This window comes from Calonectris borealis, chromosome W, assembly GCF_964195595.1.
Source record: "Calonectris borealis chromosome W, bCalBor7.hap1.2, whole genome shotgun sequence".
In the NCBI taxonomy this organism is placed as follows: Eukaryota; Metazoa; Chordata; class Aves; order Procellariiformes; family Procellariidae; genus Calonectris; species Calonectris borealis.
Window position 1 is genome coordinate 41,049,498 of NC_134351.1, and position 25,703 is coordinate 41,075,200.

Consider the following 25,703-nt stretch of genomic DNA (forward strand, 5'->3'; position numbering starts at 1 on the left):
TACAGTAGTAACAGACGGGAGTTGTAAATCTTTCTAAATAAGGCTGTCCCCGGGGTGTCTGTTCTATTTTTTTTTCCCTTTTCTCTCCAGACGGAGTCTTATCTTTTTGACTTTCTCTTACTGCTGCTACAAAAATTTTTGCCTTCGCTTTCTGTTTTTCTTCGTCCCTCCTAACATAGACTTTCTGGGCCTCTCTAAGTAACTCCTCTAATCCTCTTTCTTGCCAGTCTTCCAATTTTTCTAATTTCCTTCTTATATCCCCCCAGGATTTAGCTACAAATTGTGTTCTAAGGAGTGCTGTCCCAGCCACTGTATTCAGACCAATTCCAGAATACATTTGTAGGTTTTTCCTCATCCTCTCCAACCATTCTGTTGGAGATTCGTCTTTCCCTTGTTGTTCATTAAATGCTTTATTAATATTTTGCCCTCGGGGAACCGCTTCCCTTATTCCCTGTATGATTAATGTTCTCAAATCCCTCATATTCTGTCTTCCTTGGGGTTGTTGATGATCCCAGTGGGGATCCACATTTGGCCATTTCTGATCTCCCGGGGGTCCTGCCTGATTCTGTCTTTCCCAAATTCTCATTCCAGCTTGTCTAATCATTCCTCTTTCCTCAGCAGTGAATAAGATCCCTAAAATGGACTGTATTTCTTCCCAGGTATAGGTATTGGGGCCTAGGAATTGGTCCAGTTTTTCAGCTACTCCGAGGGGATCATCTAATAGGGTCCCCATTTCTTTCTTGAAATTTCTTACATCTGTGGTATTTAATGGGACTGCCACAAACCCTATGCCTCCCTGATTGCCTCCGAGGGGTACTTCTCGTAAGGGATATAGAGAAGCTCCCTCAGATACAGCAGTCCTACTTCTCGTACATGCAGCCGGAGGGCGATCTAATTCCGGTGCTGTTGGTACTACGGCCACCGGAGGGGGAGCCGCCGCCGGAGATGGATTGTTAGGAAATGGAGGCGGTAGGTTATCCAGCAGCTCCCATTTATCATCTTTTTCCTTTCCCTTTTTGTTTTTATCTGCTTCTTCTTCCTCAAACCTTTCATCTGTTTTTAATGTAAATATTGAGGCTGGAAAAGGATGTGAAGTTCTGATCCATAATCCTGCATAATCACTTTCCTCCTGACTAAAAGGTTCCTTTGAATTAACATATATATTTAAAGCCTGGCAAATCCAGTCTTCAAAAGATCCAAAAACAGGCCAAAAGACATGTGTTCTTAAAGGCTTCTTCGGCCATTCAACCATGCAATATTGAACCAATTTTAATTTACTTTTTCCTTTTCTGGGGCCCCTTTCATTCCAATTTCTAATCATTATTCCTAATGGACTTTCTGATGGTATGTCTGGTAATTTGCTCCCTTCCTTCTGGTCCTGGGTCTTCGATTCTGTCTGACCCATCTAGGAATTTTACTGTGGCAATTCCTACAGCCCTTGGTTACCAGTAAGAGTGTCTTGCAGGGGGTTTTAGGACCTATCACCCACCCACGAATCCTATAGGAATCGCTTCGGTCCTTCACCGGCCAAGTCCCTCACGGGAGATTGGAACCGCGGTTAGAAGACCTCCACAATCGCTTCGGAACTAGGTTCCGTCTCAGTCACACTCTTACACACACACAGGCAACCGAATCCCACCCAACCGAACGGTATACACCTTAAATACTTACGACTCCGTCGTCTTCGTTCGGATCTTCGCGCGCAGAATTACGGGCAAAATAAACTGCTGCAGCCGGCAAGGGAGCTCATAAAAATCAAATTTATTGGCCAATAAATAAAAATCAAATTCTTTGCTTGCCCCTATTCAGGTTCAGGATGGTGTTAGTCCCGACCCGACCCGATCAGGAGCCACCAAATGGTGGGGCGCCCCTCCTAGATCAAGTCAGAATTCAGGAACCAAGACCCTCCCGGACGAGCCCCCAATTGTGATAAATGATTTAGTCCCAAACAGGATTCCAATTTAAGTTAACAATTTATTAAACGAATAGAGGCAAGCAAACAGCGCTGGGTGCGCCGGGAGCCTCCGCTCTACCAAGATGCGCACCCCATACAGTTCCCGCCTTCGGTTTATATCCCATCTGCTAATACATATTCATAACTATTCCACGAATGGCGTATCTTCTTCGGCACATGCCCTCTTGCTTATCACTATGCAGTTAGCAACAAAACCGGTTTGGTGGCTTTTGCAAGAGGCAAGAACAGAAGTTGAAACTTAGTTTCAAAGATAGGGCTCCTCCACCCAAACAACCAGGATGCAGAGGCCCCGCAGACACAACCCCCAAGGCACCATCAGGACAGTCTGTCTGGAACAGACCCGATGAACTATCTTCCCCTTCAGGGCAACCACTAGCCTGCGGCTATACAAGAACAATCAGAATGGTTAAAGATTACATATACAGAGAGGGTCACATTTCACCATGCGGCCCTAGCATTGTTCCATATTGACACGAATCAAGTGAACACATTTCACAATGTTGATGCTGGTTTGGGAGTTATAGACAAAAGTAACAGTTCTATAATTTACATTGTAGCAATTTTCTTTATGGCTTTATTTTTCAAAGGGAAAAGAATCCATCTTTTAATCCTAATAATGGACCCATATTTGGGAGCAGGATGCTTTTTGCTAACAAGCATAGATTCAAGAGTAATGCAAGAAATTTTGAAGATCAGAAGGGAATATTAAGGTAGTCTAGTCTGACGTCTGTAATTTTTACATTGCAATTCCATTATAAGGCTTAATTATTTGTTGTTATTGCAATTTTGCTGTTACATCTCCTACTTTGTTACATATGTTCATTATGTATATATTGGATTACATAATGCTAGATTCAAACCAAAACATCCTTCAGGATCTAGAAAATTAAGAAGTAATTCCTGATTAGCTAATTCAAGACCAAAACAAACATTGAGATGCTAGTGCAAACCTGAGAGCATGCCAAAGAAAATCCTTCCCCAAACAAGAACAAGCCTATATCAGATCAGCCTATATTAGATAAGATTGCTTAAGGAGAACTCAACGTACTTTGTTACGTATGTTCATTATGTATATATTGGATTACATAATGCTAGATTCAAACCAAAACATCCTTCAGGATCTGGAAAATGAAGAAGTAATTCCTGATTAGCTAATTCAAGACCAAAACAAACATTGAGATGCTAGTGCAAACCTGAGAGCATGCCAAAGAAAATCCTTCCCCAAACAAGAACAAGCCTATATCAGATCAGCCTATATTAGATAAGATTGCTTAAGGAGAACTCAACAGCCAAAAGAACATAATCAGATCCAAGAAGCAAAGAATTTTATACAAATGAAAAGAGAATAAAGGTCTTGCAGAGAGCTTCTTGGTCATGTTAGCACATCAGAGCAAATTAATTCCTAATTTGTCACAGTTAAGTGCTCTACTAGAAGTGCTGATGAGGATGGACAGAACAGTACCGGGTTGATAAGAACCTTTTGTGAACTGAAGCTGCCACAAAAGCACCACTGCAGTAATATCTTGAGAAAAATTCCAAAGACAATATGCTGATATTGCAAGAGCAGGAATTCTCCCTGCTTTTCATAGAGTTTACATAATCAAAAATTGTTTTGCCAAAATAGCCTTAAGCTGTGGTTCCACAACAGTTGATCTAAATTGGGCTGTGGCAACACTCACCTGAACTGGTTTCAACCCCCGTGGAATCACACCATCGGAGAGGGCCTTCAGTCTTATAAAGCAGCAGTGTGTAGAGCATGTAGTGTAGGTATCATCCAGGCCAGTTTCTACAAGTCAGCCAAATACTAGCTTTGAAAAGTAGTACTGGGGAAAGACAGCAGCCTAATTACTACTAATAAAGATACTAAATCAGGGGCTGTAATTCCAACTACTGGAACTAGCTCCAGTATTAGCATCAGCAAATATTGATTTAATAGAGGATAAAGTAATTGTTTGACCAAGGTTGCTTGATTTAATTCCAGACAATATTATTTGCTTTGCTATTTTTAGGTTCCAAAAAAGTTAATTTTAATCAACCTGTGAGACAGCTGATTTTTTTTGAACGAGAACAGAAAATTCCCTTGAGGAGCAAGGGGAGAGAGCAGATTTTATGTTGATTCACTTACTAAAGTGTGTATGCCATTGTGAAATATGTTCATCTGATTCGTGTGATGAAGTGTGACCTTCTGTCTTACATACCCTTGTATGACCACAAGCCTAAGTCTAGCAGAGTGGTTAACGTATGTAGTATGTATATAGTTCCTGCTTCTTGCAAAAGCCACTTAGTGAACATTCTGGTATAGTAAATGAATTTACTAACTTTTTAGAAAAGGGGGGATTGATAGAGGGAACTAACACTTAAGGGTTAATAACAGAACCATTGTCTAGCCTAAGCCATAAATTAACTAACAATTCCTGACTGAGATTTCACCATGGTACATCCTCCCACTTGATAAGAGCAGACAGGCCTTGAGCTGGCTCGTTAGGCCTCCTATGTAACAGCTGTGATGAGATAGTGTCCTATGTAAATCACTAATAACAAACACCTGTGAAAGGATAAGTGTTAAAGGACAAGATAACCCAATGCCTTGTTACATTACAAGAGTCGAGGAATGGATGAGTTAATTAAATGACCATATATAGACAAAGGAAGCCCAGAGTTCAACTAACGGACACAGTGAAGAAGACTATGAACAGAAGACTGAATAGCAGTGGTACATATGAGAGGACATCAAAAGGGATTAGATTACCGAACCAGAGGAAATAATTTAGCAGATAAAGAAGCTCAGGGAGCAGCCCTGAGGATTCAGGTCGCTAAAATTAATGTAGTCCGAACAGAAGAAGACACCAGCAAAGAAGAACAGGAGGAAGGGGAAAAGAAGTTTACCCCCGAGGAGTTAACAAAATTGGAGAAAATAGGGGCTAAATTAGAACAAGGAAAATGGACACTGCCCAATGGGCGAGAAATGTTGCCAAAAGCCTACGCCAGGCAAATATTGGAACGTTTACATGCACAAACACATTGGGGTACAAAGGCGTTAAGTGATCATTTCCTTAAACAATTTGGCTGTATTGGAATTTTTGAAATAGCAAAGCAAATTACACAAGGCTGTTTAACTTGTCAGAAGATAAATAAAAAGGTGTTTCGACAAGCGGCCATGGGAGGAAGAAAAACCGCTTATAGGCCTTTCGAAAAAGTACAAGTTGATTTCACTGAATTGCCCAAGGTGGGGAGGATAAAATATTTATTGGTAATAGTAGATCATTTAACACAATGGGTAGAAGCATACCCTGTAGCACGAGCTACGGCACAAATGGTGGCAAAAATTCTATTAGAACATCTGATACCTAGATATGGGATAATCCAGTATATTGACTCTGATCAGGGCACACACTTTACCTCAAAAATAGTAAAATTATTATGTCAATCATTAGGTATTCAATGGAAATACCACACTCCGTGGCACCCACAAAGTTCGGGGAAAGTAGAAAGAATGAATCAAACAATGAAACAACAATTGGCTAAATTAATGATTGAGACACACATGCCCTGGACTAAATGCTTACCATTGGCACTTTTAAACATAAGAACTAAGCCACATAGTGAGACTGGATTATCACCATATGAAATGTTATATGGCATGCCTTATTCTCAAGGGATGCCTCTGGGGAACAATGTAATTGAGGATCATAGTGTCCAAAAATATATAATTACCATTGGGAAAAGATTAAAAGAGCTAAGAGAAATCGGGATGATGGCTCAGACACCACCTTTAGGATTTGCAATTCATCAGTTACAACCGGGGGATAAGGTTTTAATAAAGACATGGAAAGAAGAAAATTTATCTCCCCTCTGGGAAGGACCTTTTCTTGTTTTATTAACTACAGAAACTGCTGTGAGAACTGCTGAAAAAGGATGGACACATGTGTCACGAGTAAAAGGTCCAGTGAAGGAGTGGAGAGTCACTTCTGAATCCAGAGAAACTAAGCTAACCATCAGACGGACTTGAAAAGGCGTGAATTAGAGAATATAAGCTAAGTTACTGTGGGAATTTTATTGTGGCCACTCCTGTAGAATTGTTAATAGTATAGTGCATGAGAGAAATAGCTAAAAATAATATTTTCTTAAAACTTGAAAAAGGAGCTGGAACTAGAATTTGTCCTCTGTGTAGAAGATGTTGTTTATTTGTAAGAGCGAAATGTTCTCAGTGTAATTAATATATATTATCTCTCCAGGAGGAAGACAAGAACACAGTTTAAGAAATGATATAGACTTTAGGTGCATCCGCTATGGAACATCTACCCCCTTAGAAGAGTTACTGTGGGTTAGATTTTATTATTATCAGTTTAATCAAATAGTTTTTCTATAAATTGAAAGAAAAGAACGAGCTCTCAATTAATTTAGGTACTAAGAAAGCACCCCTTCAGATTAAGGAAGAGGGCAAGACCGGAGAGGGAAGCGGTGTTGCGGCTTGGAAAGGTCTGCCAAGGGATGCAACCCCTTTGGGCTGTGACCACCGAACACTATGGCCCTTACCGGACCTCTTCTAGTTCTACTTGGGGTGAGTTTCTTGACCCTGACTACGGCAAACAACTGCAGTCAATGTGTAGTAACTACTAGAAGGGGACGAGTAAGTTCCCAAACCTTGGTGTATCATACTGTCTATGACTGTAAAGGCCAGAAAATGGGAAGCTGCATTCATAACCAAACCCAGTACGTCCTCTGCAAAGAAGGAAATAGGACCGTATGCTATGATCCAAAGGAACTCCCTTATCAATATTGGGTGGAAATAAAGACAAACTCAGCAGAGGGAAGGTTGATAGCGAAAAGTGAAATTATAACTAATTTAAGTCACCCCGTATGGGTAACTTTTGACGCTTGTGACGCTATTGATGATGACCCGTATTCTAACTGTGGGAATATGAACTGGAGAAAATATTACAGTCAGAGTGAAAAGTATCTATGTCTCAGGCCTAAGTCCTCACCACCCTCCAATTGCTACGTCAATGGTGTAGACAAAATTGCCAGGAGTCATCACTATTGTGGAAGCACAGGATGGGATTGTGCCTGTTGGAGTACAGCTCCCACACGGGGATGGCCTCAGCAATGTAAGGGGACTCAATTAAGAGCAGAAATTAAAAAGGGGGTAACTTTCCCCAATTGTACAGCCTATACTTGTAACCCTGTTAATCTAACTATTTGGAATCCAGAACAATGGAAACAGCAAGATGTAAAAATGGGACTTAAGATATATGGACCTGGGGAAGATCCGGGAGCTGTTTTACCGATAATAATTAACGAGAAATCTAGAGAGTCAATACAACACCGGTTATTGTTTAACTCATTTTATCATGAAATAGAAACAGGAGTGAAATATGAAATTCCCACAGTTGCTAAGAATCTATTTGTAAATCTTGCTGAAAATATTGCTAAGTCATTAAATATAACTAACTGTTATGTTTGTGGTGGAACAGATCAAGGCGAACGATGGCCTTGGGAAGCTATGGAAAGTAATATAAGTGATCCCCAAATATGGAAAACAATGGGAAAGGGTAATAGGAAACAACGATGGGTACTCCAAACAAGTATAATTGGAAGGAGTTGTTGGCAAAATCTAAAAGATGATGGAAAACGAAGACAAGTAGGTAATCTGGATTGTGAAAGAGGTTACCTATGGAATGAAACTAAGAACAGCTGGGATAAGTGGGGAAGCCCACTGGAAATAAGTGATCAATTTAAGAATTGGACTAATGGAACAAACATATCAAACGGTTGGCCAACTCCCGAAGGACATTATTGGATTTGTGGCAAACTAGCTTATGCGTATTTGCCAAAAAATTGGACAGGATCCTGTGTATTAGGAACTATAAGACCCAGTTTTTTCCTGTTACCCATAAATCGGGGAGAACGGCTAGGAGTCCAAGTGTATGCTGAAGCTGATGAATTGGGAACAAGGCGTAATAAACGGAGCTTACAAATTGGAAATTGGAAAAATAACGAATGGCCTCCTGAGAGAATCATTGCCTATTATGATCCAGCTACATGGGCAGAAGACGGATCCTGGGGTTACAGGACCCCAATATATATGCTTAATAGAATAATTAGGTTACAAGCTGTGCTAGAAATAATTGTAAATAAAACCGGGGATGCACTCGGATTAATTGCAAGGCAAAATACCAAAATGAGAACTGCTTTATATCAAAACCGCTTAGCTTTGGATTATCTGCTAGCACAAGAAGGAGGAGTTTGTGGAAAATTTAATCTTAGTAACTGTTGTTTAGAAATTGATGATGAAGGGAAAGCTGTAAATGAGCTTGTAAAAGAAATGAAGAAAATTGCACATGTCCCAGTTCAAACTTGGAATGGAATCAATCTAGGAGGATTTTGGGGAAATTTTATGAGTGGTGATTGGCTAACCAAAATCGGGATAGTTGTATTGGGAATATGTGGGGGATTGTTAATAATTCCATGTTTGATACCTTGTTTTACTAGATTGATCCACTCGGTTATACAAGGAATGCAAATATCTGCAGTATCTATTGATCCCAAACCAGGGAAAACTCATTCCCTTATGATAATAAAAACAAAAGATGATCCGAAGTTAATACCAATTCGGCAAGTGTTGACTCGATTGGAAGCGAAAACACGAATCAATACTATAAAAAAGAAGATGGGGGTTTGTGAAATATGTTCATCTGATTCGTGTGATGAAGTGTGACCTTCTGTCTTACATACCCTTGTATGACCACAAGCCTAAGTCTAGCAGAGTGGTTAACGTATGTAGTATGTATATAGTTCCTGCTTCTTGCAAAAGCCACTTAGTGAACATTCTGGTATAGTAAATGAATTTACTAACTTTTTAGAAAAGGGGGGATTGATAGAGGGAACTAACACTTAAGGGTTAATAACAGAACCATTGTCTAGCCTAAGCCATAAATTAACTAACAATTCCTGACTGAGATTTCACCATGGTACATCCTCCCACTTGATAAGAGCAGACAGGCCTTGAGCTGGCTCGTTAGGCCTCCTATGTAACAGCTGTGATGAGATAGTGTCCTATGTAAATCACTAATAACAAACACCTGTGAAAGGATAAGTGTTAAAGGACAAGATAACCCAATGCCTTGTTACATTACAAGAGTCGAGGAATGGATGAGTTAATTAAATGACCATATATAGACAAAGGAAGCCCAGAGTTCAACTAACGGACACAGTGAAGAAGACTATGAACGACCACCAGAGAGGAAAAGACCCTAACCCTAATTTTACTGCGCATGCTTGGACTATGTAAATGACTCTTGGAACTCATTTTAATACGAAGCAGGGACAGGTCATGCATATGTATAGGCATATTACAAAATTATATGAATATGTAATGTTTTACTGTATATATTTATGATGAGTGCCGCGTTATGGTGTGTGTCCTGGTGGAGCGGAGACTCCCGGCACACCCAGCGCTGTTTGCTTGCCTCTATTCGTTTAATAAATTGTAAACTTTAATTGGAACCTTCTTTGGGGTTCAGTCATTTATCACACCATCGAAACTAAAGGCAACTTGCATCGCTAAACCCAGCATTTTGAATTATTTTAATTTTTAGCTAGAACAAAAGGCACATTTTTTGTCACTACTTATGTTTTCACATTATGTTTTCACACTCACATCTCCCTCTATGCACACTAACTTTTCAAACTGACTGCTATTCAAGTTTGCTTACTTTTGTCAAAAGGTAAAGGACTGCATGTTCTGGCCTAGTTTAGAACTAAGTTTTAACTGGATTTTTTGCCCACCTTTCTCAGATCTGGATGCTTAATAATTACATCCATATTTATCTACCTACTTCTATTTCTGTATTAATTGTACATTTCAGAAACAGAACTTGAAATATTCTGCTTTCAAAACTGGAAACATTACATGAAACCTGAAATATGAGACTGCTTTCTGTGACACTTTTTCCATTGCATTTTGTTCAGTAATCAGAATTCTCCAATTTAATGTTCCATTTATCATTCATAAGATTGGGATGCTGATATTAATGCTATTAAGAAGTTTTGATTTGAAAATATGTAGTAGATCCTTCCTCTAGATGCCATGAAGCTGTTTCTATTGAATATGTAGCTTAGGAGATGCTAAATTAAAGCAAGCTATTGATTTCAAAAGGAAAGTGAAATTTCATAATGGAGCAATACTATCCCTTAATCACCTCTTCCTTAAAAATTTCAGCAGAATTTTACACAAAGATACCCACATGATACTTTGTTCTTCTCTTCTTCCTTCACCCTTTATCTATTTAGAAGCAAGATTCTGGGTTTTTTTATTTGGGGTTTTTTTGTGGGGGTGGGGTGGGTGGTTTTTTTTTGTCGTTCCCCCTCCCCCAGGTTAAAATGAATACTAAACCAGAATCTTTATATATGGTGTGATCATACACAGTGAACAGATTAAGAATAGCACAGTAGGTACCAGAAAAAGCCATACCATAACTTGTTGCATTTCAAGTACACAGGTCATTTATATATGGAAAAACCTGCAACCATAATAACTATTACAGGCATAACTTTAGCAGACATTCTACAGTGTCATACGAAACATAAGCTACAGTAACTTTAACTTTTAACTGCAAGAATCCAAAACCAAAAAAAGAAACAATGTAGATTACTTATCATGGTTATACTTCTATGTGCTGGTTTTCGCTGAGATAGGGTTAATTTTCTTCATAGTAGCTAGCATGGGGCTATGTTTTGGATTTGTGCTGGAAACAGTGTTGATAGTACAGGGAAAATTTCATTACTGCTGAGCAGTGCTTACACAGAGTCAAGGCCTTTTCTGCTTCTCACACCACCCCACCAGCGAGTATGCTAGGGGTGCACAAGAAGTTGGGAGGGGACACAGCTGGGACAGCTGACCCCAACTGACCAAAGGGATATTCCATACCATATGACATCATGCTCAGCAATAAAACTAGGGGGGAGGTTGGTGGGGTGGCCGCTGCTCGGGGACTGGCTGGGCATCGGTCGGTTGGTGGTGAGCAACTGTTTTCATTTGCATCACTTGTCTTTCTTGGGTTTTATTTTTCTCTCTTCATTATTTTCCTTTTCATTACAATTTAATTTTTTTTAATTATTATTATTATTATTATTTTATTTCAATTATTAAACTGTTTTTATCTCAACCCACGAGTTTTCTCACTTTCACCCTTCTGATTCTCTTCCCCCATCCCACCGAGGGGGAGTGAGTGAGTGGCTGTGTGGTGCTTAGTTGCCAGCTGGGGTTAAACCACAACATTGTCACATGGAATAAACCTTTATTCTACAATAAGCGGTTCCTTAAAATATCCTCTTGTTTTTAAACAATTCTGTCACCTAGTACCCATCTGAAACCCTACAGTTAGCCTTATTTCAGCTACGCAATATCCTGCATCCTGTAATAGCTCTGTAAATAAACCAAACATTAATCACCAAGAAGGTCTATACATTGAAAGGCACATTGCGTTAAGAAATATTGTCAGCTCTGTGACCAGTTCTCTCAAATCTGATTGCCAAAGTTAGGAATCTAAATGTTGTTCTAAATAATGATCTTTTTCTTTTCTTCTCTTTGGTAAAAATGAGCCTGTTTTTTAGTAGTAGTCTGTAAACAGAACTTAGATGGACACCAATTGGAGAGAAGGGTACTCACCCTTTGTAAAAGAAAAATCTTAACTTTGCTCACAAAACAGAAATTCTAGTCCTTCACGCACTCAAGGTAAAACATTTTGGCATACATTACAACATGTATCCTCTCAGCTACCTTAAAATGCTATTGTATTTTTCAAATTCTTCTCAAGTGCAACTATGACGTATGATAAGTAAGTGGAAATGAAGTCACCAGCTATATTGCCTTCAGTATAAGACAGAACTTTAGTTGAAACAAGAGTAATTTAAAATGCAATACACAAACAAAACAAAGGACAGTTAAGAATAACAAGGACTAAGAAATTCAACCTCTCAGCATTTTGATTATATTTATTTATGTTACAGTTAAGCAATAATAGCATACCTATAAAATGTATTCTGTATTATCAGAATAAATGCATTAATTTTGGTATACACCAAGTTCAGGGTGAATATTCCATTCAGAAAAGTCTCTACAAAGCTCCATAAAGTATATTATAAAGCAAAAGTATCACATTGATCAGCACGAAACTGACCTCAAAAATAACTACAGCTTTGGTTTGACACTTCAGAAAAAAACTTACCTTTGTCCCCCCTCAAACTCAAAAAAGTAGATGACGACATTCATTCTTTACAACGTATCACTTGGATAGACTCGGATATTGAGATGTATTTTATACAGATGTAGTTGTAGAGAGCGATAAGGTCTCCCCCTCCCCGGGTCCTGCACTTGGGCCACAACCACCTCATGCAACGCTGCAGGCTTGGGGAAGAGTGGCTGGAAAGCTGCCCAGAGGAAAAGGACCTGGGGGTGCTGATTGACAGCCGGCTGAACATGACCAACAGTGTGCCCAGGTGGCCAAGAAGGCCAATGGCATCCTGGCCTGTATTAGAAATAGTGTGGCCAGCAGGAGCAGGGAGGTGATCGTGCCCCTGTACTCGGCACTGGTGAGGCCGCACCTTGAATACTGTGTTCCGTTTTGGGCCCCTCACTACAAGAAAGACATGGAGGTGCTGGAGCGCGTCCAGAGGAGGGCAACGAAGCTGGTGAAGGGCCTGGAGCACAAGCCTTATGAGGAGCAGCTGAGGGAACTGGGGTTGTTTAGCCTGGAGAAAAGGAGGCTGAGGAGAGACCTCATCGCGCTCTACAACTACCTGAAAGGAGGTTGTAGTGAGGTGGGTGTTGGTCTCTTCTCCCAAGTAACAAGCGATAGGACAAGAGGAAATGGCCTCAAGTTGCGCCAAGGGAGGTTTAGATTGGACATTAGGAAAAATTTCTTTACTGAAAGGGTTGTCAAGCCTTGGAACAGGCTGCCCAGGGAAGTGGTTGAGTCACCATCCTTGGAGGTATTTAAAAGATGTGTAGACGTGGCACTTTGGGACATGGTTTAGTGGTGGACTTGGCAGTGTTAGTGGCCTCTAAACCACTCATTCGCGACAATTAGGTTAACGGTTGGACTTGATGATCTTAAAGGTCTTTTCTAACCTAAATGATTCTATGAAAACTGAAATAAGACTTCATGCAGTTGAAAACAAAGTTATCATTAGCTTTTTAACTTGAAATATTTCACAGAAGCCTGACACTGCGTATGCACATTTCTTGAATTCTTGGTGGAGATTTTTACGTTGTGTGTCAGAGGCACTGTATAAGCCAAGAATTTTTCCATACTCATTTGCTGTGTACAAAGTTTGTTTGTACAAAAATATAAAGCCTTGCCAGAGTAATGGATGGAAGTACCAAAATAAATGTTTGTTTTGCTCTTTCACCATGTCCCCAAACCTCTGACCCAAAACCATTTTTATCCCATAAACTGTTTTGTCTATGACATGCAGTTAGAGGTATTACCTGAGACTCTGCTCTGCCTTTTCTATTCATAGAAGGGTGATGTCAAATATGCTCCAATTTCTGTCTCCATGTCTGTGACAGCTCTAAACTACAGCCAGTCTTATTTTTATACCAACACTATAAATCCAGTCATTTGCAATCCAGCTGCATGCTCATTAGCTGCAAAACATAGCAGTTCAACTCATTTCTGCTCATTCTGCTAATCTCCTGTCTTTACTCCATTTATTTGCCACTTTTGCTGCTACTCCTCCACAAAATACAACATTGCCCCTTCTAAGATTAATTGATCGTCAATTTAATCCTAATTTGGACCAAGTCAGGTGGTAAATGGACCACTTTTGCTTGATTGTTAGTGAAATGTGTGCAAGCACATTGATAAATTTTGATTATTTATCAATTACCACCAAATGAAGTAAATCTATTTAATAAATTCTAGCCTGATTGCTATAATAGAGTTTGAAAATATCACTATTGATAATGATTCTCACTAATAGTCTTTTCCGACTGCAGTTGCTGGGTTGTTGGCACAACAAAGAATTCATTTTTCATAACATCAGCTGCGTATACCTCAGCAATCCTTCATTAATCAGTTACATTATGGGGCCGCTCCTCCGTAATGGGTGTTGCTTTGCTCAGAAAGCCTAAAACACTTTGTCATATTTTATGTCAATTACCAGTAATTTTAATATCCTTCCATCAAGGCATCTTGTAATAGCTAGCATATGCTACAGTAAGCATCTTAAAGCTCCTTGAGATGAGTTAGTTACATTGCAGATACAGTTATGTTTCATAATGCTGTCTTTGGAATGCAAATAACAAAGCCACAGGCTAACAAAAAAAAACGTCCCTTGATCTTAATTTCTTATTGCACAGGCTAAGTCACTTATATGAAGGGTGGAGCTGAGCTTATTTTAAATGAATCTGCCAGTATGTTTTCCCAAAGTTAATGGAAAAGCAGCTCTCTGGAAAATGGAAAAAAGAATTAGACTCAACACACATTCAATTACTCTAATACTGTATTTTTGAGCCATGTAGCCAGTGCCAGTTCAAATAACAAAACTAAATTGCTGTTGTCATTTTATTAAGGGTATCCACTGTGTAAGGAGCTAACTCAAGTGTGCAAAACTGTAGAAGAGCCATATACAGTATTTTTAGCTTCCAAAGAGGAGAAAGGAAGCAGTAGCAATGCTTCATTTTATTTTGCACTGTCACTGCAGGTCTTGCCCAAGGTCACACTTCAGTAAGTGTGCATCCAGCACTGTTGCAGAATTATAAGTGGTCTGGAATAGAGTTCATTGAATTCTATTTCACTAGAAGAATATACTATCACTGAATAAGACAGATTTCTTTATTATGTGCATGAAAACTATTTTTTTCAGGCATAGGCAAGCCATTATTCAAACTTGGTAAAAGTATTTTAAACCAGTGATAAATATCTGGGTTTGTACAACAGACAACACAAAAATTTTGTAATTGTTACCAATGTATGTATTTTACATAAAATTAGTATTTATTTTGCACATTCCTCTTTCACAACTTACTTTGAGGCTACAGAGGCTAAAGAAATTAGGTTCCCATTTCCTCCCTTTCTGCTCACCCTCAGACCAGGGCATGGATTGTGCAGAATGCTGATGTTCAAAGACAGCAAGTCAAGAATTTGTAATTTCTTAAAGCACAAGCATAATATTTTAAACTTAACTATTCCAGGCTATTTCCTCTTGTACACACAGGTATTCTGGGTGAAGCATGAGTAATCAAAGAGAATCTCCTTTAGGAATTTATCTTATTAAAAAAAAAAAATCACATACTTGCAATGTGATTTAAGAGTTTTTATATACTGCATATTCTTGCTAGAGGTTAACATCTACTTTGCTAAGCTTGCATGATCTTCACTTAAAAGTCTTACTCATTCTGACCTAAGTCACCTGAGCAGGCAAGGCAGCAAACAAGCCACTCCAAAGGCTCCCACTACTTTCATAACAATCACAGCTTTCAGTTTTCAATAAAAAAGAAGAAAATGGTCTACTGAATTTTTCTATTTTCAAAAGTGTATATACACCAGCAAGAGAAATGTGTAACTTAGGTCCATTCTATATTGAAATTTGTGTTGAAAGGGGCATTGAGGATTTCTCAAATTCCTGAAAAGACTGCTTTAGGAATTTATTTTGACTCCACATTTGTGACAATTAATTAAACAGAACTAGATCTATTAATCTGATTTCTCAGAGATCCTCTGAGCCAGTTCAAGTGCTTTATGGTTTTCATGTGTCAATAGTTTACACTGGTGTCATTCTTTAGAAATTATATTAGCCAGACAAGCACACTTCCCATTCTCTCCAAGGAGTTTGGCCACTATGTTTCCTATGGCTCTCCCTCCTTCCTGACATAGTGTTAACAGCTGCCAGAATTCGTGGACATCCACAGGAATGTCTTAAACATCTATGTGACATTAAGGTGATGGGTACTTTCCTGTGCCAAAACTTATGAAAATATTATTTGGAAGGCTTAAAGATATACTTATGATCAAGCCAAGATGTCACAGCCTCAAAAAAACAAGAGCTTCATTTTTACTGTATACCTAATATCCACCAGTTCCTAAATGGGCCAAGAAGAGTCTTCCTCTAAATTACATTTGCAAACCACTGCCCATAGTTTTATAACATAAAAAGCACCTGTAAGGTTGAACTGTTCTGAAAGTAATCAGTACTTTCTTAAACCACTGTCCTGGTTTCGGCTGGGATAGGGTTAAATTTCTTCCTAGTGCTGTGTTTTGGATTTAGTATGAGGAGAATGTTGATAACACACTGATGTTTTCAGTTGTTGCTAAGTGCCCTCCTAGTCCAAGGACAGCTCCCGTGCCTACTGACTGAGCTAGGTACACAAGATGGGAGGGAACGTAATCAGGACAGCCAGCCCAGCTGGCTAATGGGGTATTCCATACCATGTGACATCATGCTCAGTATATGAAGGGTAGGCATGATCCAGGAAGTAGCGATCGCTACTTGGTTATCGGTCAGCGCGGGTGGTGAGCAATTGCATTGTGCATCACTCATTTTGTATATTCTATCATTATCATTATTATTTTCCCTTTTTTTCCCTGTTCTATTAAACTGTCTTTATCTCAACCCACGAGTTTCTCTCACTGTTAACCCTTCCGATTCTCTCCCCGTCCCACTGGGGGTGGGGGGAGTGAGTGAGCGGCTGCGTGGTATAGAATCATAGAATCATACAGGTTGGAAAAGACCTCTAAGATCATCGTGTCCAACCGTCAACCCAACACCACCATGCCCTCTACACCATGTCCCTAAGGGCCTCATCTACACGTCTTTTAAATACCTCCAGGGATGGTGACTCCACCACTTCCCTGGGCAGCCTGTTCCAAGGCCTGACCACTCTTTCAGTAAAGAAATTTCTCCTAATGTTCAATCTAAACCTCCCTTGGTGCAACTTGAGGCCATTTCCTCTTGTCCTATCGCTAGTTACTTGGCAGAAGAGACCAACACCCACCTCACTGCAACCTCCTTTCAGGTAGTTGTAGAGCGCAATGAGGTCTCCCCTCAGCCTCCTCTTCTCCAGGCTAAACAGTCCCAGTTCCCTCAGCCGCTCCTCATAAGGCTTGTGCTCCAGGCCCTTCACCAGCTTCGTTGCCCTCCTCTGGACATGCTCCAGCACCTCCATGTCCTTCTTGTAGTGAGGGGCCCAAAACGGAACACAGTATTCGAGGTGCAGCCTCACCAGTGCCGAGTACAGGGGCACGATCACCTCCCTAGTCCTGCTGGCCACACTATTTCTAATACAGGCCAGGATGCCGTTGGCCTTCTTGGCCACCTGAGCACACTGCCAGCTCATGTTCAGCTGGCTGTCAATCAGCACCCCCAGGTCCTTTTCCTCTGGGCAGCTTTCCAGCCACTCTTCCCCAAGCCTGTAGCGTTGCCTGGGGTTGTTGTGGCCAAAGTGCAGGACCCGGCACTTGGCCTTGTTGAACCTCATACAGTTGGCCTCGGCCCATCGATCCAGCCTGTCCAGGTCCCTCTGCAGAGCCTTCCTACCCTCGAGCAGATCAACACTCCCGCCCAACTTGGTGTCGTCTGCAAACTTGCTGAGGGAGCACTCGATCCCCTCGTCCAGATCATTGATAAAGATATTGAACAGGACCGGCCCCAGTACTGAGCCCTGGGGAACACCGCTCGTGACCGGCCGCCAACTGGATTTAACTCCGTTGACCACAACTCTCTGGGCTCGGCCGTCCAGCCAGTTTTTTACCCAGCAAAGAGTGTACCTGTCTAGGCCGTGAGCCACCAGCTTCTCTAGGAGAATGCTGTGGGAGACAGTGTCAAAGGCTTTACTGAAGTCCAGGTAGACTACATCCACTGCCTTTCCCTCATCCACTAGGTGGGTCACCTGGTCATAGAAGGAGATCAGGTTGGTCAAGCAGGACCTGCCTTCCAGGAACCCGTGCTGGCTGGGCCTGATCCCCTGGTTGTCCCGGACATGGCTCGTGAGCACCCTCAAAACGAACCGCTCCATGATCTTCCCTGGCACCGAGGTCAGGCTGACTGGCCTGTAGTTCCCCAGATCCTCCCTCCAGCCCTTCTTGTAGATGGGAGTCACATTGGCAAGCCTCCAGTCGTCCGGGACCTCCCCAGTTAACCAGGACTGCTGGTAAATGATGGAGAGCGGCTCGGCAAGCTCCTCCGCCAGCTCCCTCAGTACCCTCGGGTGGATCCCATCCGGCCCCATAGACTTGTGAACGTCCAGGTGGCGTAGCAGGTCATTAACTTCATCCTCTTGAATTATGGGGGGTTTATCCTGCTCGTCGTCCATGTCTTCCAGCTCAGGGGGCTGAGTACCCTGAGGATAACCACTCTGACTACTAAAGACTGAGGCTGCCTGCCAGGTTAAACCACGACAACCACCTAGAAGATGCTGAAAAGTCTTTGAGAAGTGGCTAGAGGAACCTTCCCAGTCCACTTTTGCTCAAGAAGTCTACAAAAGATCCAAACATTCAAAGTCCAACACAGATCTGTTCTTTTTATTCTCTACATGCATTCAGTATGCATAAAGAGAACAAGTCAAACATTCCTGTTACCTAAAGTCATTTCTTTGGGGAATGTGCAACGAGACATCCCCAACCAGCTAGAAGTACAGGACCATTCCAGCACAAGCTGCTTATCTCTTCCTCCCCCAGAACTCCAAAACCTCAATGACTCCACCTATAAAAAAAGCTCTCTACCTCAGTCCCACTTTAGGGCAGGAAGGGATGAAAAAAAAAAAATCTATTTTTAACTTTCTCAAGTCTTTAGGTATTTACCTTTTTTTTTTTAATTATGGAAAAGAGATTAGAAGTTCCTTAATTAACTTTATTTCCATCTTAGAAAGGAAGGCATTAAGGTATTAGTGGCAAATATTAAATTTCCCCAAACAATGATTTTTTTCTTTTATTAAAATTTTTAATAGGTACAAAAATACAGATATCTATAATGTAAGCATTAATGAAATGAAAAAAGTCTTACAGGAAAACAGTGAGAATTATTTTTTCCATTGTATTGAATCTGTAAGGTAACTTTACCTTAACCTGATTTCAGAATAGGCATAGGAAACATGAGACCACTCTTATGTCTACCTGAAACCTTCTGAAGCTGACTGTAGCTTACTTTGATTGAACTGAGAACAAAGATTATGAAAAATAAATTGTTTTGAGCACATAAAATAGGGTACAGCCTATTTATGTACATTTTGAGTTTTAAATACTGCCTTAAGTGTAATGACTTAAACCGACTATATTTGGACAGTGATTAAACAACCTAGAGACTGAAACAACAAAATGAATCAAGGGGTTTTCAATCTCCAAAACAATCTCACATTGCTTCTGACAAAGTGCACTGTCTATGTTTTGCACAGAAAGTAAACTTGCCATGCTAAAAAAAAAAAAAAATAATACAGAAAGTACATATTGTTATTCTTTGGAAGCTTTATAAAGAAAAAGTGGGGGGGTTTGCCTTTAAAAGATTTGCCACTACAGTCTGTTTTAAACACAAAGATTTACAATGTATTTTTCCTGATAGTTATTAATTTTTCGAGGGTACTGCAGGGTACAGATTAGCACCGATACAAATTTATATTGAAAATAATTTCTGTCATTGATGACTGTCATTAATGTCAATATGACAACTCATACTAGCACTCATATCACCAAGAATTCACTTTTTCTTCCACACGTAAGTGTATTTACTAAAACCAAAGATCTCCAACCTAACTTTCCATAAGATAAAGCTAATGGTAGTCTGTGCATAGGAAAAGATGCATGCAGAACAACTGAAGGTAAGCTGTTTGGCAATGGACTTTTGGAAAATTGGGATTTATCAGCTACCATACAGGTGGGAAAAGTTTAGTGTGTATTAGACATGACCAGCAACAGCAGGAACATAAGCCATCCATTTATTCATTGAGAACAACCCTGCAACCTTCAAAACATGTCCATAAACATCGCAGACAGTTCCTCAACCCTAACCCAGAGAGAACCAATATTTAAGGATATACGTTTACTGCACTTAATCCTGTGAAAACTACCCAAACCTGAAAAGCCACAAAGCTCGGGAATCGGGAGGGCACAGGTAGGAAACCTGCCGGGTTGAGATAAAAACAGTTTAATAATTGAAATAAAACGAAATAGAACAGTAATAATAACAATGACAACAACAACAACATACACAAAGCAGACGATGCACAATGCAACTGCTCACCGAACGCGTGTCACGAACGGGGGGGCGAGCCCCCCCCCATCCCTGGTTTTTATACTGAGCATGATGTCACATGGTATAGAATACCCCATTGGCCAGCTGGGTCCACCACCCTGGCTGTGCTCCCCCTCCCCGGTTCAAGCACCACCCAGCAACAGCCAAAGCATCAATGGGCCATCAATGCTCCTTTCACACTAAACCCAAAACACAGCACACCCCCCACAAGCTACTGGGAAGAAAGTTAACCCTGTCCCAGCCGGAACCAGGACAACATCCCTCGGTAGTTAAGATACATCTATTGGTACTCCTTGGGAATATTGTTGTGGTTTTATCCAAGGTTAGTAAGCAATTTAAGAATGTCATCCAGAGATCTGCCCCAAGGCTGGATAGTTATGAGTGGCAGGGCGAGTGGGATAGCATGGGCAAATGCCTAGGACGGTGGGCACCCCCAGTGTTCTGGAACTTCACCCCTGAACAAGTGCAGAACCCTGAAAAAATTCATAGAATATATGGAAGAAGTATGCTGTCACCCTGGCCATTCTAGGGAGACACAAATCACTACAATGTGCTGGGGCCTGGCCAACACCTACCGAGCCCTGTTTAACACCACTCAGAACCCCCAAGGGGAAGGAAACGTCTCTGCAGCTGATGACAAAGCAACAGGCCCTGCGGCTACCCCAACCCCTAGGGCAGGCATGGCAGCTACTCTGCCCCCTGCGACAAAGAACCAACCCATGCCGGTATCAGTCGCCCCTATACAAAAAAGAAAATGCACAAGAAAATCAGCTCGTCTAGTAAGGGATGAAGATGAACCAGGGCCATCACGAGAACAGGAGGAGGAGGAGGCAGAACCCGTAAATGAGATGGTGACCACCCGATCCCTATCCCTGGGTGAGCTGCGAGATATGCGAAAAGACTTCAGCTGTCGTCCAGGCGAGCACATTATCACCTGGCTGCTCCGATGCTGGGATAACGGGGCCAGTAGCCTGGAATTAGAGGGTAGGGAAGCCAAGCAGCTGGGATCCCTTTCCAGGGAAGGGGGCATTGACAAAGCAATTGGACAAGGGGCACAAGCCCTCAGCCTCTGGAGGCAACTCCTGTCAGGCATGAAGGAAAGGTATCCCTTCAAGGAAGATGTTATATGCCACCCAGGCAAGTGGACCACCATGGAGAGAGGTATCCAGTACCTGAGAGAATTAGCTGTGCTGGAAGTGATTTATGATGACCTGAAAAACAAGCAGTTATCCAAAGATCCAGATGAAGTCAAATGCACCCGACCCATGTGGCAGAAGTTTATACGGAGCGCAACAGTGTCACATGCAAACTCATTGGCAGTAATGACCTGGAAAGATGGAGAGGAACAAACGGTGGATGAACTGGCTGGCCAACTCCAGCCATATGAAGAAAGTCTCTCTTCTTCCCTAAGGGCCTGTGTCTCTACTGTGGAGAAACTGTCCCGGGAGGTCCAGCAACTCAAAGAGGATATGTCCTACTCCCCACCTGCACGGGCCAGTGTCTCTGCCATTAGGAGCAAGCGTCCCTCTGCTCAAGAGAGGAGGTATCGTGGGTACACACCCTGGGGCACCCTGTGGTTTTACCTGTGTGACCACGGAGAGGACATGAGGAAGAGGGATGGAAAACCTACCTCAGCCCCACAGGCACAGGTACATGAGTTGCAAGGGAAAACAATCAACACAAAGGGGATTCTTCCAGGAAAATTGCTGCTCCAGTCTCCAGGGAGCAGTTCCCCAGACAGAGTAGAAGGGCTGATTCCACTTCCGACCTTAACAAAGGGACTTCTGACTCATACTTACAAGAAGTGGATAGCGAATATGATGACCAGGACTAGAGGGGCCCTGCCTCCAGCCAGGTGGAGGAAAGGGACAACCAGGTTTACTGGACTGTGTGGATTCGATGGCCTGGCACATCAGATCCACAGGAGTATAAGGCTCCAGTAGACACCGGGGCACAGTGTACCCTGATGCCATCAAGCTACGAAGGGGCAGAACCCATTTGTATTTCTGGAGTGACAGGGGGATCCCAAGAGTTAACTGTATTGGAGGCCAAAGTGAGCCTAACTGGGAATGAGTGGCAGAAGCACCCCATTGTGACTGGCCCAGAGGATCCGTGCATCCTTGGCATAGACTACCTCAGGAGAGGGTATTTCAAGGACCCAAAAGGGTACCGGTAGGCTTTTGGTATAGCTGCCCTGGAGATGGAGGAAATTAAACAGCTGTCCACCTTGCCCGGTCTCTCGGAGGACCGTTCTGTTGTTCTTTGACCTTCAACAACCCCACAACAGGTACCAATCGCTACCACAACAGTGCACTGGTGGCAATATTGCACCAACCGAGACTCCCTGCTTCCCATCCATAAGCTGATTCGTCAACTGGAGAGCCAAGGAGTGGTCAGCAAGACTTGCTCACCCTTTAACAGTCCCATATGGCCAGTGCGAAAGTCCAATGGAGAGTGGAGACTAACAGTAGACTACCGTGGCCTGAACGAAGTCACGCCGCCACTGAGTGCTGCCGTGCCGGACATGCTGGAACTTCAATACGAACTGGAGTCAAAGGCAGCCAAGTGGTACGCCACCATTGATATCCCTAATGCGTTCTTCTCAATCCCTTTGGCGGCAGAGTGCAGGTCACAGTTTGCTTTCACTTGGAGGGGCGTCCAGTACACCTGGAACCGACTGCCCCAGGGGTGGAAACACAGCCCTACCATTTGCCATGGACTGATCCACACCGCACTGGAACAGGGTGAGGCTCCAGAACACCTGCTGTACATTGATGACATCATCGTATGGGGCAACACAGCAGAAAAAGTTTTTGAGAAAGGGGAGAGAATAGTCCAACTCCTTCTGAAGGCCGGTTTCGCCATAAAACAAAGTAACATCAAGGGACCTGCACAGGAGATCCAGTTTTTAGGAAAAAAATGGCAAGATGGACATCATCAGATCCCAACGGATGTGATCAATAAAATAACAGCCATGTCCCCACCAGCTAGCAAAAAGGAAACGCAGATTTTCTTAGGCGTAGTGGGTTTTTGGAGAATGCATATTCCAGATTACAGCCTGATTGTAAGCCCTCTCTATCAAGTGACCAGGAAGAAGAACGACTTCAAATGGGGCCCTGAGCAACAACAAGCCTTTGAACAAATTAAACGGGAGATAGTTCAGGCAGCAGCCCTTGGGCCAGTCCGGGCAGGACAAGATGTAAAGAATGTGCTCTACACTGCAGCCGGGGAGAATGGCCCTGCCTGCAGCCTCTGGCAGAAAGCACCAGGGGAGACTCGAGGTCGACCCCTGGGGTTTTGGAGTCAGGGATACAAAGGATCCGAGGCCCGTTACACTCCAACTGCGAAAGAGATATTGGCAGCATATGAAGGGATTCGAGCTGCTTCGGAAGTGGTTGGTACTGAAACACAGCTCCTCCTGGCACCCCGACTGCCGGTGCTGGGCTGGATGTTCAAAGGGAAGGTCCCCTCTACACATCATGCAACCAATGCTACGTGGAGTTAGTGGGTCGCACTGATCACACAACGGGCCCGAATAGGAAACCCCAGTCGCCCAGGAATCTTGGAAGTGATCATGAACTGGCCAGAAGGCAAAGATTTTGGCATATCCCCAGAGGAGAAGGTGACACGTGCTGAAGAGGCCCCACTGTATAACAAACTACCAGAAAACGAGAAGCAATATGCCCTGTTCACTGATGGGTCCTGTTGCCTTGTGGGAAAGCATCGGAGGTGGAAAGCTGCTGTATGGAGTCCTATACGCCAGATTGCAGAAACTGCTGAAGGAGAAGGTGAATCGAGCCAGTTTGCAGAGGTGAAAGCCATCCAGCTGGCCTTGGACATTGCTGAACGAGAAAAATGGCCAGTACTTTATCTCTATACTTACTCATGGATGGTGGCAAATGCCCTGTGGGGGTGGTTGCAGCAGTGGAAGCAGAATAACTGGCAGCGCAGAGGTAAACCCATCTGGGCTGCCCCATTGTGGCAAGATATTGCTGCCCGGGTAGAGAACCTGGTTGTAAAAGTACGTCACGTAGATGCTCACGTACCCAAGAGTCGGGGCACTGAAGAACACCAAAACAACCAGGAGTTGGACCAGGCTGCTAAGATTGAAGTGGCTCAGGTGGATCTGGACTGGCAACAGAAGGGTGATTTATTTATAGCTTGGTGGGCCCATGACACCTCAGGCCATCAAGGAAGAGTTGCAACATATAGATGGGCTCGTGATCGAGGGGTGGACTTAACCATGGACGCTATTGCACAGGTTATCCATGAATGTGAAACGTGCGCTGCCATCGAGGAAGCCAAGCGAGTAAAGCCTCTTTGGTATGGAGGACGTTGGCTGAAATATAAATATGGGGAGGCCTGGCAGATTGATTATATCAAACTCCCACAAACCTGTCAAGGTAAGCGCTATGTGCTCACCATGGAGGAAGCAACCACCGGATGGCTAGAAACATACCCTGTGCCCCATGCCACAACCAGGAACACCATCCTGGGCCTTGAAAAGCAAGTCCTATGGCGACATGGCACCCCAGAAAGAATTGAGTCAGACAACAGGACTCATTTCCGAAACACCCTCATAGACACCTGGGCCAAAGAGCATGGCATTGAGTGGGTCTATCACATCCCCTACCATGCACCAGCCTCTGGGAAAATCGAACGATACAATGGGCTGTTAAAGACCACACTGAGGGCAATGGGTGGTGGGACATTCAAGCATTGGGATACACATTTATCAAAAGCCACCTGGTTAGTCAACACTAGGGGACCTGTCACTTGAGCTGGCCTTGCCCAGTCAAAACCCTTACGTAGTCTAGAGGGGGATAAAGTCCCTGTCGTGCATATGAGAAATATGCTGGGGAAGACAGTCTGGGTTACTCCTGCCTCTGGCAAGGGAAAACCCATCCGTGGGATTGCTTTTGCTCAAGGACCTGGGTGCACTTGGTGGGTGATGAGAAAGGATGGGGAATTCCGGTGTGTACCTCAAGGGGATTTGATTTTGGGTGAAAATAGCCAAAGAACTGAATTGTATGATGTTAGTTACTATATAATACTGTATGTCATCACTTCTATGGTTACCATATGCCATATTAACAGTATTATAGTAAGAATCACCCAGATAAATGAAGAAGGAACTCTGATGAAACCAAGCAAAGTGCAACGATGATGGAACCGGATGAGCGCCCAGAACAGTCCAACACCACACACCATCTCTCCTGCCCTGAAAGACTTATGACAGATGGAACCCCAAGTCATGGAGTAAATGAACTGAACGGACATTTTAGAGGGATGGCCCATGGACTTAGGGAATGATATCTCTGTCTGTGTATATATTAAAAGGCAGGAAAAGTGGTGATGACTAATTGGAACGTATTGGAAAATGTGAGACCTGGGCATGATGTAGATGGTATAGAATAAGGGGTGGATATTGTCCTGGTTCCGGCTGGGACAGAATTAACTTTCTTCCCAGTAGCTTGGGGGG

The 25,703-nt window shown here is 42.6% G+C and overlaps 1 protein-coding gene across 3 annotated transcripts in view; it reads right to left on the reverse strand.

Annotated features, from left to right (window-relative positions):
• Positions 1-25,703, reverse strand: part of LOC142074807 (tubulin-specific chaperone A-like) — a 58,236-nt gene that overhangs the window by 17,336 nt on the left and 15,197 nt on the right. Inside the window, exon 2 of one of the 3 annotated variants that reach the window (XM_075135685.1) lies at positions 1,672-1,727. The exons of the other annotated variants lie outside the window; for them this stretch is intronic. The gene's annotated coding sequence lies outside the window, so the exon portion shown is untranslated. The remainder of the gene's footprint in view (positions 1-1,671; positions 1,728-25,703) is intronic. 3 annotated transcript variants of the gene reach the window in all.